Below are 16,690 nucleotides of genomic sequence, written 5' to 3'. Positions count from 1 at the left end.
CAACTTCATCTTTTGCAAATCCGGTCGTCCGATACTTCTTCTGCCGATTGATGACTTATCTCTTGCTATTTTGACAAGACGGGTTTCCTCCATTCTGCTTATGTGGTCATTCCATTCTTTTTTTCTATTTTGTGTCCATTCATTTATACACTATACGTTACATTTTCTTTTGTCTTCACTTCTCTTTTGATCTCTCAGCGTATTTCTTGTAATTCTTCTCTGTACTTTTATCTCTGCCGTTTACAGTAGCCTTTGCGTTGTGTCTGTGTCGGGTCTTGTTTCTGAGGCATATGTCAATATCAGTCTTACACTAGCTTTATAAATTCTTGACTTCAACTCAGTGTTAATGTGTCTGTTTATCCATATAGTGTTATTAAGGCAATCTGCCAGTCTATTTGCTTGATTTACTTGATCTCTCACTTCTTTGTCCAGGTCTACCAGGTCCAGATCTACTCGCACAGTTTTTATTTATATAATGAATGTTTGTAATTAATATTTGTTAATGAAAAGATATAAAGTTAATGAAAGTTCTGAAAAGTGCAATTAATGAAATCGTCGTTCCTTAGAGGAATTGATTGCATTGGTAGTTAGCTTTAATCACCGATCAGGAAAACATTGTCAAAAATATCCCGTAGATTACTCTACTTTTGGGATAATTGGGGCTAATATTAATAGTTAGACCACTTAAAGTAACTCTAAATGATGTTGCCTCTTTAATCGCACTGAATTTAAACTGTACTCAACTTTGGTATCAAACAATGAAGTTAATTTATAATGTATTGTAACGAAATAGCCCATCTCCGATACGTCATAATTCTTAGAAGGACGAATCTAGAAAACGTAAGAATCGGTTTGTCAATAGCGCCCGTCTTTCGGACGGGAGACAATTAGAGGTGGGACAACGCCAGAATGTTCTCGAAAAGTAACTTTATTATATATATGTAACGTTGTTAGGAGTGAGTTTAGTTGATAAGAGAGTACCGAACTGTAAAGTTATAAATAAATATATGTATATAAATTCGAACCGCTCGTTTTATTTAATCACGCTACAGTGGTGTCAGGTGTGAGGATAATTGATTTGTTTGAAAATAAATTCAGCAGTGACTTTTGAAAAAGACTTTTGAACATTTTAAAAAGTACGCGTGCCTGACCAAAGATGCTGCTAGTACAACTCTCAGTAAAACAGTTGCGAGAGCAACTAGAAGAACGCGATGAAGATTGCAGCGGGTCCAAGAAGATCCTCCAAGAACGACTGAAGAATGTTCTTAACAAGAATGGAGATGACCCAGAGACATTCCAGTTTCAGTCAGCGGAAGAAGCAGTTTTAATGAAGATAGAAGAAACTTCAAAAAAAATTGAAGAAACTTCTAAAAAAACTGATGATAAATTCGAGACTGTTTCCAAAAGATTCGATGAAACGTCTCAAATGATAGAAGAATCTTCTCGAAAGAATGACGAAAGATTCAATGAAACGTCTCAAATGATAGAAGAATCTTCTAAAAAAAATGATGATAAATTAGAGAACGTTTCCAAAAGATTCGATGAGAAATTCGAAAATGTATCTCGAAGATTCGACGAGAAATTTGAAAATGTTTCTCAAATAATGGAAGAAACTTCTAAAAAGAACAATGAAAAATTTGAAGAAGTTTCTAAAACATTTGACAAAGTAGAAGAGAAGATCAAACAGTTAGAGAGCATGATAACTAATACAAAAGTGCTACCACCAGTTAATACAATAGCCTTAGATCCGGTAGTGAAAGAAGAATCACCTAGAGACGAAACGACACATAATATGAGATTCAAATTGCCACCATTTGATGGAAAGTCCTCTTGGTCCATATACCTTAGACAATTTGAAGCTATTTCGACAGCCAATCATTGGACAGAACAAGAAAAAGCTGTTTCCTTGACTGCTGCTTTACGAGGTGATGCTGCAGATATCCTAAGATCGATTCCTAAGGGTCAAGAAAAATGTTACCAGACCTTGTTCACTCGACTAGATAAACGTTACGGAGATGCCCATCTACAACCAGTCTACAAAGTACAAATAAGAAGTAGAATCCAACGAGCAAGTGAGAGTTTGCAAGAATTTGAAGCAAATATTGCTCGTATAGCGCTGTTGGCCTATCCAGAGGCACCAGACAACGTTTTGGAAGAAATCGCTGTAGATGCCTTCGTCAATGGGTTAAGAGACATGGAACTACAGAAAGCTTTACGACTAGCAAGACCGAAAGTTTTAGATGAAGCGCTCGCTATTGCCTTGGAACATGAAACAGCTAGTCAAGTTTCACGGAGCTATCGAGTACGAACCTCTGAAGAGAGCGACGAACAAAACGAGAAACGTCTGGAGGAAATCGTACGGAAAGTAGTTCGCAACATGATGCCGAAGAGACACGAAACCAGATGTTCGAATGATGGCGACGTAGGTCACATTCGCCGTAAATTGCAAGAAAATAATACAACAGTCAGAAAGCTAGAACAAATGGAACACAGGGCTGGAAAAAGTCATTCAAATGATGATGCTCAGTCAAGACGGGCATACAGTGCAAATCGTAATCATTGTCTTGAATTAGAAGAACGACTTTGCCCCGTGAGACGAACCGCCGTCATTAATGATCAATGGCAGCCTCAACAGCTACAAGACGCTCAAGCAGATGATCCATGTATAAAAAGAGTATTGGATTGGATGCGTCTAAGTGGAAGACCTTCTTGGCAAGACATTAGTGCATGTAGTCCAGAAGTTAAGTGTTACTGGAGCCAATGGAATTGCCTAGTGCTGAAAGATGATCTTCTGTATAGAACCTTTGAGAACGATGATGGTACAGAAACTAAGCTTCAGTTGATTGTACCTAAAAGTAAAGTGTCAGAAGTTTTACGTCAGTTGCATGACGGTTCATCAGGTGGACACTTTGGTATTACGAAGACTCTGCAAAAGGTTCGAGAACGGTTCTATTGGGTGAACTGTAAAGATGATGTAAGAAGATGGTGCCGGAAATGTGAACTGTGTGCAACCAGTAATGGTCCAGTTGGTAAAAAGAGGGCACCCATGAAACAGTACAATGTTGGTAGTCCTATGGAAAGAGTAGCAATCAACATTGCAGGTCCACTTCCAGAGACGAATGATGGAAATAAATATGATTCTCGATGCAAGAGTGAAAGCTATGAAGTAGGTGATCTTGTTTGGCTTTATAATCCACAACGTCGTCGAGGCTTGTCTCCCAAACTGCAAAGACAATGGGAAGGTCCATATGAAATTAAAAAGAAAATAAATGACGTAATATTCCGAATTAAGAAGTTGCCGAAAGGTAAACCAAAAGTAGTTCACATAAATCGTCTTGCACCATATGCTGGCTCAAATGAAACAGAAGAAGCACGAACCCTTCAACATGAGATCAAAGATGACCGGCGACCAAGCTTTAATGAATTTATGTCAAATTACGCAGAGAGAAAGAGTGCTAGATTCGGCGTGACCACAGAAGTTCAGCAGGATCTTTTTAGTGTTCCGCATAACGTCTCTCTAGCCCACTGTGTTGCCCAAGATCTTAAGATGACTAACGGAATCTCATCCGTATTTTATAAGAAATTCGGTCGTTTGGACGAGTTAAAAAACCAGCAACCTAAAGTTGGAAGAGTACTGAGATTAGAAGATGGTTCTCGATCTTTGCTGTATATGGTGACCAGGAAGTCGTATACAGACAGGGCAAGCTACGAGGATATATGGCGTGCTCTAACTAATTTGAAGAAAATTGTGTGCAATTACGACATCAAGAATTTGGCCTTACCCAAAATAGGCCATGCACTAGATAATCTGGACTGGAAGATTGTCAGAAGCATGCTTGAAGTGATCTTCCGAGAAACCGGCGTACGAATTACTGTGTGTTGCATTAACCCGATGAGATCGTATCCTTCAAAGTCAGTAGACTGTTATTTCTTTCTAAAGGGTTCATGCAGAGCTGGAGAGTCCTGTAGATTCCGCCATCCTGTGCCTACATATAGAGTTGCTGATCGGGACAATCAGATTTAAGAGGGGAGCAGTGTAACGAAATAGCCCATCTCCGATACGTCATAATTCTTAGAAGGACGAATCTAGAAAACGTAAGAATCGGTTTGTCAATAGCGCCCGTCTTTCGGACGGGAGACAATTAGAGGTGGGACAACGCCAGAATGTTCTCGAAAAGTAACTTTATTATATATATGTAACGTTGTTAGGAGTGAGTTTAGTTGATAAGAGAGTACCGAACTGTAAAGTTATAAATAAATATATGTATATAAATTCGAACCGCTCGTTTTATTTAATCACGCTACAGTATATTTGATCTATTTAGGTGGGTAGATCAAACTACTTAAGATACAATAAAAGTGTTTATATATACACTTATAGATCAATTCCCAGAGAAAGAAATACGTCCAAACTCTTAGACGACGCAACCAAAAGTCAGTCTAACCTCTTAGACTTCCCAACGAAAGTGATCTTTTTCTCAAACTGGACAACCTATCCCCTAGAACAGGATCATTCCCACTTGAAGAACTCCCTCTTAACAAGAACCGACTTACCGACATAAACATAACGGTATTTTTTAAAAACGGAAGCAAAAAAAAATGACTACTATATTGAGGGAAAAGGTTCTCTTTGAATTAAAGCTACTTGTAAGAAGTTTAACAAATTTTATTAATCTCTTCCTAGCACTATAAAAAGGAGCCTAAGTGTGCCTAAATGTTCTTTGTTCTCAAAAAATGACGATTGCTCTCAAATTTCTAACAAAGCAGCTATCAAGTAATCTGCATTTTTAGGTACTCCTAAAGTACCGTTACCTTCTCATAAAAGACTATATTGGCACCTCTCGTACCAAATAGATTACAATAAATATAAAACATGAGATTCTAGGTATACTTTTAAAACACCGTTATTAGTTCGGCGAGGCGTAAAGGGAAGATTTTTGGATACGGCCATTGGCGTAGCTGCAAAAATTGCAAAGGGGTTTTTAAATTATTTTAAAGTAATATATAATTATTAGTTACTAATCTATTTATAAAAAAAATGTTACAATATTTTACAGTAACTGTTTAAACATTACTGTTACAGTATAGTAGTATAGAAGACTACAAATTGGTCAACAAATGGCACCAACGTCAATGGCAACAAGTTAAACCACCTCAGATTTGCTGACGACATCGTGATTATAGCGGGCACATTTAAGGAATTACAAATTATGATGAAAGAGCTTGCAGACAGTTCCAATACGTTGGCTTTAAAATGAATATGACAAAAACAAAAATAATGACCAACACAGATGATCCCAGATATACAACTATAAATGGCAGTGAGATAGAACAAGTGCAGGAATATATTCACATAGGCCAAATTCTGAAACTTCACAAAGAAAAAAAAGGGCGGAAATCACTAGAACAGCAAGACTGGCATGGCCAGGATTAAAAAACTTAATTGGATACTGAAGAACCACAAAATACCTCGATACTTGAGAAGCAAAGTGTTTAAACAATGCATCCTTCCTATCATGACATATGGATGTCAAACCTGCGCCCTAACCAAGGCAAACATGAATAAACTAGCCAGAATAGAATGGGCAATGCAAAAAGAAATGTAAGGTATATGACTGTCAGATAAAAAGAGGAATGACTGGGTAAGATCAAAAACAATAGTTGAGGATATCACAACAAAAATTGCCAAACTCAAATGGAGCTTCGGAGGTTATACTGCTAGACAAAAAGACCAACGTTAGAACTCCACAATACAACATTGGAGACCTTAAATGATAGACGACCAAGAGGAAGACCACATATGAGATGGGTGGATGACATCAAAAGAATAGCCAGAACAATTTGGAAGTATGTTGCTCAGGATAGAGATCGATGCAAGGAGTTGGGAGGCATATGTCCAAAAATTGACGAGAGAAGCCTAAGAAGAAGAAAAAGAAGTAAACAATGGGTACAACGCAAAAACAATAATAATTCAATTTTAAATCTAAAACTACATAAGAAAGACCTGAAGTTGGTTTTTCCACAACCAGAGAATAAATAAAAGGAAGAAAAAAAAAGATTACATATATAGGCAAGATATAAAAAAAATAGCCAAACATATAAAAAAGAAAGGAATAGCACTAGCTTTCAGAACAAACAATAACTTAAGCAAATATATTAATAACAACAAGAGCCAAATGAAAAAGCACTTACAAAGTTGTGTATACAAACTTAAATGTGACGACTGCCCAAAAACTATATCGGTCAAACTGGTAGAACTGTTAAAAACAAAATAAGAGAACACAAAAGGGTTTTTAATAATAGAAATACAGATTCTATGTGCGCACTTCACCTTCTACACTACAATCATTGTTTTAATGGCCAATTTTAAATTATTCACATTTAAAATCAAGGCCTTACGCTATATGGAAATTAACAAATTAAAATTACAGACATAATTCTCAATCAACTTGAGACAAACAGTTCTCTCTTCACTCGACTTTTTCAGCTAAAGACTATAAAGTGTAAACATATACCAAAAATAAATAACTTGAGAAAGGCACTCTGCCGAAACAGCTCTAGTGATAATGAATTTGGTGGAAGTTTTGAAAACAAAAGTTTTCAGTGGTTTATTGTTGGAAAAAATAAATTTCCATTAGGTAATGGTTCAATCTATCACTTATTTTTGAACTGCTTACCACTCGAGTAAGTTAGTTCTTCTGTGATTGCTGATCCAAAATATTGACAATTTTTGTGAACACCATTTTTAAGATATTCACCAGACTAAAATTGTATAACTTTAATGTTTACCAGTAACATTAATAGGTAAAATGATTGTAAAAATGTGAAAACATACCAATGATCCTACAGTTGGATTCTTGTACAGCTACTTACCTAAAACAGAATAAGTAAATATAAGTAACTTAATTGTAATTTGTTATAAAGATAGTATATTTTTATATTTGTTTCAAAACAATAAAGATGCTTTTCATAAAAAAAAAACTTAAACTTAAGAAATTAATGTTAAATCGAGTTAAAATAAATCCCCTTATGCAAAACTCTCTAAATGAGCTAAAGTTTTTACGACGCCGACGGTTGTTTGTAATAAAAATTATATTTTATACGTATTTATTAAATGAAGTTTTGAAGCAATAATATAAATACGTTTTATTTAATTTAAGTTACAATATTCTCGTCGGAAGAACATTTTTGTCTCGTATTCTATTATAAAATCTCTTTTTATATTTCGTCTATTAAGTTATCGCTAAATAAATAAATTAAACCAATAGGTTCACATTGTAGAATGTAAATGGCCTATTTTTAACAATAGCCGACTAATCCTTCTGAAGTGGCATTAATAAAAAAAAATAATGCAATATTCCAATAAAATTACAACAGATCACAAAACAAACAGGTACCCATAATAATTAATGGCAGAAAGTAGAGAATGAGCACAAAGTGATAAGCTTTGCAAAGCTATCTCAAAATAATGAGATGATCAAAAGAATCAAGCAGTTAGAAACAAATGAAGGCAAAGAAGAGCCGAATATTGCATGTGAGATTGTCGAAATGGAATTAGGCAGGCAAACAGAGTGGATGCGAGTAAAATCAAGAAACAACAAAAAAAAAAAGGAAAATATTTCTATTACCGCCAAAAAGTGTCCCAACTGAAGCAAAATCCTTTACTAGAACAGCTGTATTGCCTCCGTCAATTATAGTGGATGGTATTAAAAGCTTTAATAAATTATAACTATACCTTACAGCCATTAATAAAGATTTACAAATAGAAGTAATTAATATTAAGAATATTAAAATTAATGAAAAAGATAGCGATAGATACAGAATCATAGCTACCTTACTAAAAGAGAAAAACTACTCACGACATGGCTATGAGAATAAGCAGAATTGCCCTGTTAAAGTAATGGCAAAAAAACTGCATCATTCTTGCTACAATGAAAAAATAGAGCAAGACTTAATAAAAATAGAGGTTACAAAATTCTAGAAGCTACCCCCAAGCTGAAATACATAACCAAACAAGGATTAAACATGTTTATACTGACAGTTGGACAAGACGAAAATAAAATCATCAAATAAAAAGTCAATAAAATATTGGGCATTACAGATGTTATGGAAATGAAAGTGGAAATTTTTCCACTAAAGAATAATAAATTAGTTTCCCAATATAAATCGTACCAAGTGAAGCAACCTCAATGTGTAAAATATACGTACTGAACACCACAGCACCAGAGAATGTGATAAACCAATTTGTTGAATTTTATTAATCTTTCTGGATTTCACAGCGCTCCGAAGTTAACTGGGTTCTTGAGTACTCGACATCTTGTAATAAGTCGTGCAAAGGGTTTTTAGGCTTTATCTAGTAAATTAGCAAAACTACAGAAATACTTAATTAGTAGTATTTATATGGTAAAATGAAAAGTCAAAAAATTATTAACAAAAGTAGCTTAAAAAAATTTTATACAAATCTTTTTTTGCCTTATAACTTTTTTCTGGTCATTTTACAATAAAAAGACATTAGAGGACATTAATACAGGATTTTAATGTGAACCGGTGATTAAGTACTCTTAATACTATGATAAAAACGAACCATTAGGTTTAATTTTCTATTAAATATTATTTTCATCATCATTCTGGCCTTAAAACTATGTGGATCCTATACTCCTCAAGCATTTCTCTACAAGTCTTACATGTATCGATACTAGGATTTTTAAATTTATATCCAAGTTCCTTAAAAATCTTGGCATAAAATGAATATGATACAGGAATTATTCTGTTTGATACATAAAGATTATACATAAGTTTAATATTTGGATTGGGAGCTAAATAGAGTCGACTTGTGTGTCTTCGAGAGTAGTGGCTCTCTTATTTTGGAAAAGACTTTATGTGTTTTATAGCTTCAGCTTTTTTGTCTGGTCGAGCGCTATGTGGTTGGCGTTTTCCAGATCCATTAGGTTCTATAAAACCCGTGGGTGATATTTGTTTTTTTTTTATCAAAATATAAATTTTTCCTCTTGTGATACCATGTAGATTCTGGAACATGTATTTGCAAACTTTTAACGTTTTGTCGTTATATGTGATATTATAGGATACCACAATTTGTCTGTTTTTTTTATTTCCTCGTTCTTCTTTATTTTTTCTTTCTGTCTTCTTTGACTCAGTCTTTACTCTTTAAGAAATTACTTGGTCTTTGTCTTGCACTTTTTTAAGAAAATCATAAAAAATTTCTTTTTGTTCATCTATGGATAGTTTCTCGTGACATTTATTGCCACAGCAACTAGTAAGCGCTTGAAATACTTTTGCAGGTTTTTGTATACCTTTTCTTGTAATATGTTCTTCTCCTAACATCTTCTTTTCTTTCATTTCTACTCTGTTATACACTCGCGATCATAAAATCCGGGTCACCTTGAAAATCGCCGTTATTTAATTTTTAACGAGCTTTATCGTAAATAATAATAACATAAATACAAACTAATGCATGTTTCTAAGAATTGTTGTCGCCTTATTGGTTTCCTTTGTAATAAAGAAGTCCAATAATGCCGATTTCGCGAAAAACTATAAACTTGCCAAAATGAACGGTACCTGTAACTGCCGCTTGTTTTAAATGTTTTATTTGTGATTCGACTTTCTGTTCAAACGCAACAAACAAACGTTTATTATTGCCACCATTAGTGTGTATTAGTGCCATTATTAGTGTTTATTATTGTTTATTTTTTGCCAAAAATGCCTTTGAATGTTGTTGAAACGGCACGCATTGTTGCGCTTGTGGAAGACGGTCATACTCAACGGCAAGTCGCAAGAAATGTTGGCGTAAGCCTTTCTACGGTTCAACGAGTGCTTCAACGCTTTCAGGAGACGGGTTTGCTAACCAGACGACCTGGATCTGGACGAAGAAGAACGACTACGGCACGAGATGACCGTTTCGTTACGTTTTAGGCATTACGAAACCGGACCTTAACTGCGGTTATGCATCGAAATTGTCTACAGGAAGTACGAAATTGCAATGTTAGCGTTGCAACAGTCAGGAGAAGACTTCGTTCTTCTGGACTATCTTCTCGGGTAATGGCTACAGGACCGCCACTTCGCCGGGCGCATCGAGTTGCACGACTAGCTTTTGCTCGACAATACGCGCATTGGGGAATTAATGATTGGAGCAAAGTGTTATTCTCAGATGAATCCCGTTTCTGCCTAACTGGATCCGACGGACGTGTAAGAGTTTGGAGGAGAACCGGTGAACGATTTTCACAAGCTTGCATTGCTCCAAGAATGCCATTTGGTGGAGGCTCGGTTATGGTTTGGGGAGGTGTATCTTCCGACTTCCGCACATAATTACCCTGCATCGAAAATGGGTCCTTAACTGCACGAAGGTACATTACGGAGATTCTGGAAGAACATGTTATGCCCACTATGGCAGGGCTTGGAGAAGACACCGTTTTTATGCAGGACAACGCGCGACCGCACGTTGCCAGGATCAGTATGCAATACTTAAACGAGGTTGGAATTACGAGGTTACCCTGGCCAGCTAGGTCTCCGGACCTAAATCCCATCGAACATCTCTGGGACGATTTGAAAAAACGTATTCAAACCCATACACCACCTCCTAAAAATGCACAGGAGCTTAAGGATCTGTTAGTGAGAGAGTGGAATAACATACCACAACATGTAATCCGGAGAAAAATTGAGAGTATGCCCCGTCGTCTGCAAGAGGTTATTAGAGCAAGGGGAGGCAATACACGATATTAGTCATTGGAATTCCACTGTTTTACCACATTCTGTATTTTTAATTTTTTTTTTTTTCGTATGTCTGTTTTATCAACAATTTGGTTTGTTTTCTGCTTTTTCAATAAAACAATAAAAAAAACGGTTTTTGTTTCTTTCAAAATAAACATTGATGACAAATAAAAAGTACATTAGCCTAAAAAAAGGTTATTAGTGCATCAAATGCAAAAATATTCAATAAACTTGAAATTTTCGAGGTGACCCGGATTTTATGATCGCGAGTGTATTTCGGTTTTTTAGGTTGAACATTAGAGTTATTGATTTGGTCTTTGCCATCGTCACTTTTGTTTGTAAAAGTATCATTACTTACTATGTCATCCGTATTATTACTGAAAGTAGCTGTTGTTTCACACTTTTTAGATGGCATTGCTTGATTTTACCTGGCCTCTCATTGTCACTTGTGTCAGATGAAGTGTCCGAAGGAACAAAATCTTCATCTACATCTGAATTATCACTATTCAAATATGACACGAATTCTTCAGAATGGCCAGTGGATCCAAAAGTTGAACTTATTTCTTTAATTTTTGATGGTGACAAAACTTGATATGTCGACTTTCGCAAATATTAAAATGAGGTAACTTAATACATCATGTTTAGTCTTTAACATTATATTTAATAATATTGTCCTTAGACATATTAAGTTTTGGCAAATAAAAATATACCTTTAAACACATATCATGGTTCGCAAAGCTGAAAACCATGATTTTTGACATATCAACTTTTGGCAAATAGCCACAGGTTTATTTTGTTCTTTTTATTACCAAGAAATTAAGCTTAGGATTTTGTTGGTAAGGTGCTTTTATTAAACTTTTTCTTTGTCGATTGGTGCTTTTTCGTGCGACGCAAGCGCACTAGGTAGGGTAAATTTTGTGGTGGCGAAAATATTTGATAATAAATTAATATTAACATAAGAATGTTAAGAAAATGATAAACTAATGTATAATGATTTAAACAAAAAATATGTAATAAAAAACTAAATCTAAGGGTTCGTTTTTTATCGTACTCTTACGAGAATCAAGAAAACTGCAATTTCGGAGCTCTCTAAAATCCAGAAAAGTTATTGCAATTATATAAATTTGTAGTAAAAATTATTCGCTAAAAACCTTAGACAATATTGCTTTAATGTCATTTTATTGTAAAATGACTAGAAAAAAGTTCTAAAGGCCCAAAATAAAATTTGTTCAAAAATGTTTATCAAATAATGTGTTTATGTGGTCAAACATTTTAATCAAGCTGTAGACAATTTAATTCATTTAACAATTTAATCAGACAAATAATATCTGATAAAATTTTCTGTAGGATTACTAGTTTACATCGCAAAAACCCTTTGCACCCCTTATTGCAAGATGGCGAGTATTCAAGCTCCAGTCAACTTCGGAGGGCTGTAAAATCCAGACAACTTAATGAAATTAACTTGTAGTAAAAATTATTCTTTGAAAAACCCTCTATAATATTGCTCTGTGGTCATTATATTGCAGAATCACCAGAAAATGTTAAAGGCCCAAAAGAAAATTTGTTAAAAAAATTTAAGGTAATTTTGTTTATAACATTTATAACTTTGTTTTTTTCCATTTTACAATAAAAAGTAATAAAAATATAGTTATAGACAATTTAATTTTTTAAAATAAGATCTGATGTAATTTTCTGTAGGGTTGTTAGTTTACGAGATACAGCGCGAAAATTTTTGCACCCTTGACACCCCACAAACTTAAAATTAAACTTAGAATAGAATAGAAACTTGCTTTATTGTCACTGAAAATTGTACAATTTTATGAACAAAGCTTACAAAAAGTCAAAAAAATAACAATAACAATTAAAATTTACTAAAATTACATAAATCGGCAATATCACAAAATAAAATATACAATCCATCCAAAAGTTCACTAAATTGCAAATTGCATAATAAAACCTTACGAACTACGTAGTTTACGAATAAGTTTAAGTTGCTGCATGTGATACCAAAATATACAGTGATGAGTGTCTTACCACCCGGCTTTTTAACGCAAGAGATAGAAAGCACAGTTACCTTGTGAAATAAAAAGAGATGAAACTCGTAGAGGTGAGAAATAATCGATAGAAACCTATAATTTACATTACATTACATTACCACTATCGATAGTCTGACACCTTTAGACGTTAGATTCGAGCTAAATCACCTCGGTCATAATTATTATGAGTAACGTCGAATGTGTGACGTATTTCCATTTTTTAATTTCGCATAAAGTAAAAACTGATTGACCACAATAAAGCAAAAATGTGAATAAAATAATTTCATTAATAGTGATTATTTAATCTAAAGTTTTAAATTATTAACCAAGAATAATTTCTACTATGATTTGAAGAGTTTCATACACTCTTGTCACGGAATAATTATAAATCCTTCGTGGATTAGTGGTAAGAATTCGACATTGCGATACAGACATCGCAGACGATTAGAGTTCAAAACCCACATGTGGTTTTCTTTTTTTTTTAATAATGTGAAATTATGCAAAGATCGTTTTGCTTTGAATCACTAAACAAAACTAAACAAAAACTAAAGTTAAAACAAAAAATCTTATTGACAAAACAGTGGCGTCGTACTTTCGAAAATAAAGTAAAAACTTTTAAAGAATGTTTAAATAAGTAAAAATTCTACAAAAATAAAAAAATATCCGTGGCCACTAATCAATCGATTAGGAAAAGTCGCACTGAGATATTCACTGACGATGCGAGAATTATGTGCAGGACAACCATCGTGTTGAAACCATATGGAATGGAAAGGTATTGGTAAATTACAAAGGGCTGGGACAATTTCATTTTGCAGAAGTTCCAAGTATTTCCGCCCAGTCAACATACCGTCTATAAAAAATGGACCAATGACATAATTACCTATTATGCCTCCCCAAACATTTACTTTTCGAAGACGCTGGGTACGAGCGACATAAATCTGACGAGGATTTCCTCGAGATCAATACCTAGCATTGATTGAATTGTAACGGCCATGCAATGAAAACGTACATTTATCGGTGAACAAAACGTTCTCTAAAAAATGTTCATCTTGATGTGACATTTCCATTGCAGTTTGACAAAATTCTAAACGTCTATATTGATCCCCAGGGAATTGTTCGTTGGATTTATAAGGTTTATAGGGACGGTATTGATGTCTTTACAAAATTTCACCTACTCTAAATCTTGGAATTCCACATTGTTCTCCGAGACGAGGTGTTGATTGGGTAGGATTTTGCTCAATACTTGTACAAATCAAAGTGTCCCTTAGTTCCAAATCTGGATTTACCTCCCTTCGTCTGCGAACTCCTCTTGGATCGAACACGGATCCATAAGTAAAAAAATTACGTATAATAGACTGAATTGTTGATCGTGCTGGAGCCGGCCTATTTGGAAACATATTTACAAATTGTTGTCTAAGTCTGATAATCCATTCACATGCCAGACAACAATTTGCACTTTTTCCTCGACCGCTAAAATCCTTTTCACGAATTGTTTTTTCAATAAAAAGTTTCTGTTTACCGTAAAAAACACTTCTCGATGTGTTATTAGTTGATAACTTAAAGGCTTGATGATTTGGTTAGCTATAAAGCAGGTAGCTGTTCGCGCGTATCCATTCCAATGTCGTCAATTGTTTTGAAAATCATTACCTGTACAGAGGAATTGATATTAACACTGAGAATTTAGTGATGGATTTGACATTAAACAGTCTTCAATGGATTATTTTCCATTCACAACTGAAGACTGTAAAACTGGAATTGAATTTGAAATATTTTGTATTTCTATTTTATAAAATTGGAATAAGAAGAAATTGTAAATAATGAGTTTTTCGAAAATTTGTTACCTAATATGTATCATATTTTCTATTATTTTTGATTGAGTAAAACAAAAATTTTACCCTTGGTGTGAATTGAACCCCAGTCTTCTTATCAATAGACAACGTCTCTAACTATTACGCCAACTCGACATACAACAATAGTTTTCGGACTGAACATACCTATTTAGTTTAGTCAAATATTTCAGTTGAGTTATTTTTATTATTAAATAAACTTAAAGATTTATAATTTAAAATCGCTACTAATTAATGTTTTTTACTATAATATATCTTAATATATTTAATAATTTATTCTAACATCAGAAATTATTAAAATAAAATATTTTCGAGGTCATCCGTATAATTATGACTGAAGTCAAATAGACACGTCTAATAACTAGCCTTATCTCGTACTATCTCACAACTTAATCTGCCTTCTATCCTTTCCGCTATTTTGCCGGGTGGTAAGACACTCATCGCTGTATATAAAAATACTTTGTTGCTTGTACCAAAATGTACTGTAATTTCTTAGTTATTTGTTAAAAAACTTTGCCACTGAATAATATGGTCTTTCAGATAGATAGCCTTTTGTGAATTTACGGAACTTGTTATAGGAAAGAAGTTGTAGATTTAAGTTGGAAAGGAAGGTGATTGTATAATTTTTTTGCCGAATATAATATAGATTTCTTTACTAACTCAGTAGACGGGATCGGCAAATACACATCAAAGCTTGAATTTCTGGTGGAGTAGTCATGATGAATCAACGATACTGATCTAGCTGTTATTAAAAAGCAAGGGTTTAAGTGCTCCTTTATAGGATAATGCTACTGTCTTATCCACGTTAAAAGAGAGTAAATGAGAGGACCACGTTTTTATTTTAAGTAGCTCAGAAGTTATTCTTCTTCTTCTTAAAGTGCCCTCTTCTCAATGGAGGTTGGCTACTACAATTTTAAACTCTTCTCTATCTTCAGCTGTTCTTATTATCTGTTTAAAATTTAGCCCTGTCTATTGTCTGATGTTTCTGAGCCACGATAGCCTTTTTCTTCCTAGGCCTCTCTTTCCCTCGATTTTTCCTTTCACTATAAGTTGGGTATATTGGTACTTATTATTTCTCAGTATGTGGCCTAGGTATGATGTTTTTCTAACTTTTACTGTGTTAAAAAGTTCTCTTTCCTTGCCTATTCTATGCAGCACTTCTTCGTTTGAGGTATGCAATATACATGAAATTTTGAGTATTCTCCGGTAGATCCAGATTTCAAACGCTTCCAATTTATTTACGGTTGATGTTTTAAGGGTCCACGTTTCAACTGCATATAGAAGAGTCGACCAGACGTAGCATTTTGATAAACGTAGTCGAATTTCGAGTTTTATTCGAGAATCACAAAGCAGTTTTTTTATTTTTTCGAAAGATTTTCTGGCCTGTTCTATTCTCGATCTTATTTCTAGATCAGGATTTAGGCTGCTATCGATCCAACATCCCAGGTACTTAAATCTATTGACCAGTTCTAAAATGTGCTCATTTATTGTGCAAGGTTGAGGTACGTTTTGGTTTTTTCGGATTGACATCACATTGGTTTTTTTAATGTTTATTTTCATACCAAATTGCTCACAGGTCGGGTTGGTCTTGTCGATGACTCGTTGTAGACCTAAGTCGGAATCCGCAATTAACACTGTATCATCGGCGTATCTGATACTGTTGATATTCACGCCATTCATATTGACTCCATCCTTGGAATCCTCCAATGCTTCTTTAAATAGAAACTCGAAGTAAAGATTAAACAGCAGAGGCGACAGAACACATCCCTGTCTAACTCCCCTCCTAATTTCTACTTCTGCGGATGTGGAACCTTCGACACTAACTCTGGTGTTTTGGTTCCAGTACAAGTTTTTTAAGAATTTGATGTCTTTTCCATCTAAACCGACTTCTTGCAAACGTTCTAATAGTAGGTCGTGTCTTACTCTATCAAATGCTTTTTCGAAGTCTATAAAGCATATCAGAAGTTATAATTGCATGAAAAGTTGCAATATTAGAGTTTCTCTAGGTAATACTGGTATCATCAGCAAAAAGAAAAATTTTTTCATCGATTTTTAAGTTAGTGATGTCATTTATAAAGATAC

The sequence above is a fragment of the Diabrotica undecimpunctata genome, chromosome 5 (assembly GCF_040954645.1).
Source record: "Diabrotica undecimpunctata isolate CICGRU chromosome 5, icDiaUnde3, whole genome shotgun sequence".
Taxonomy (NCBI): domain Eukaryota; kingdom Metazoa; phylum Arthropoda; class Insecta; order Coleoptera; family Chrysomelidae; genus Diabrotica; species Diabrotica undecimpunctata.
Note: the sequence above shows the minus strand (reverse complement) of the source record.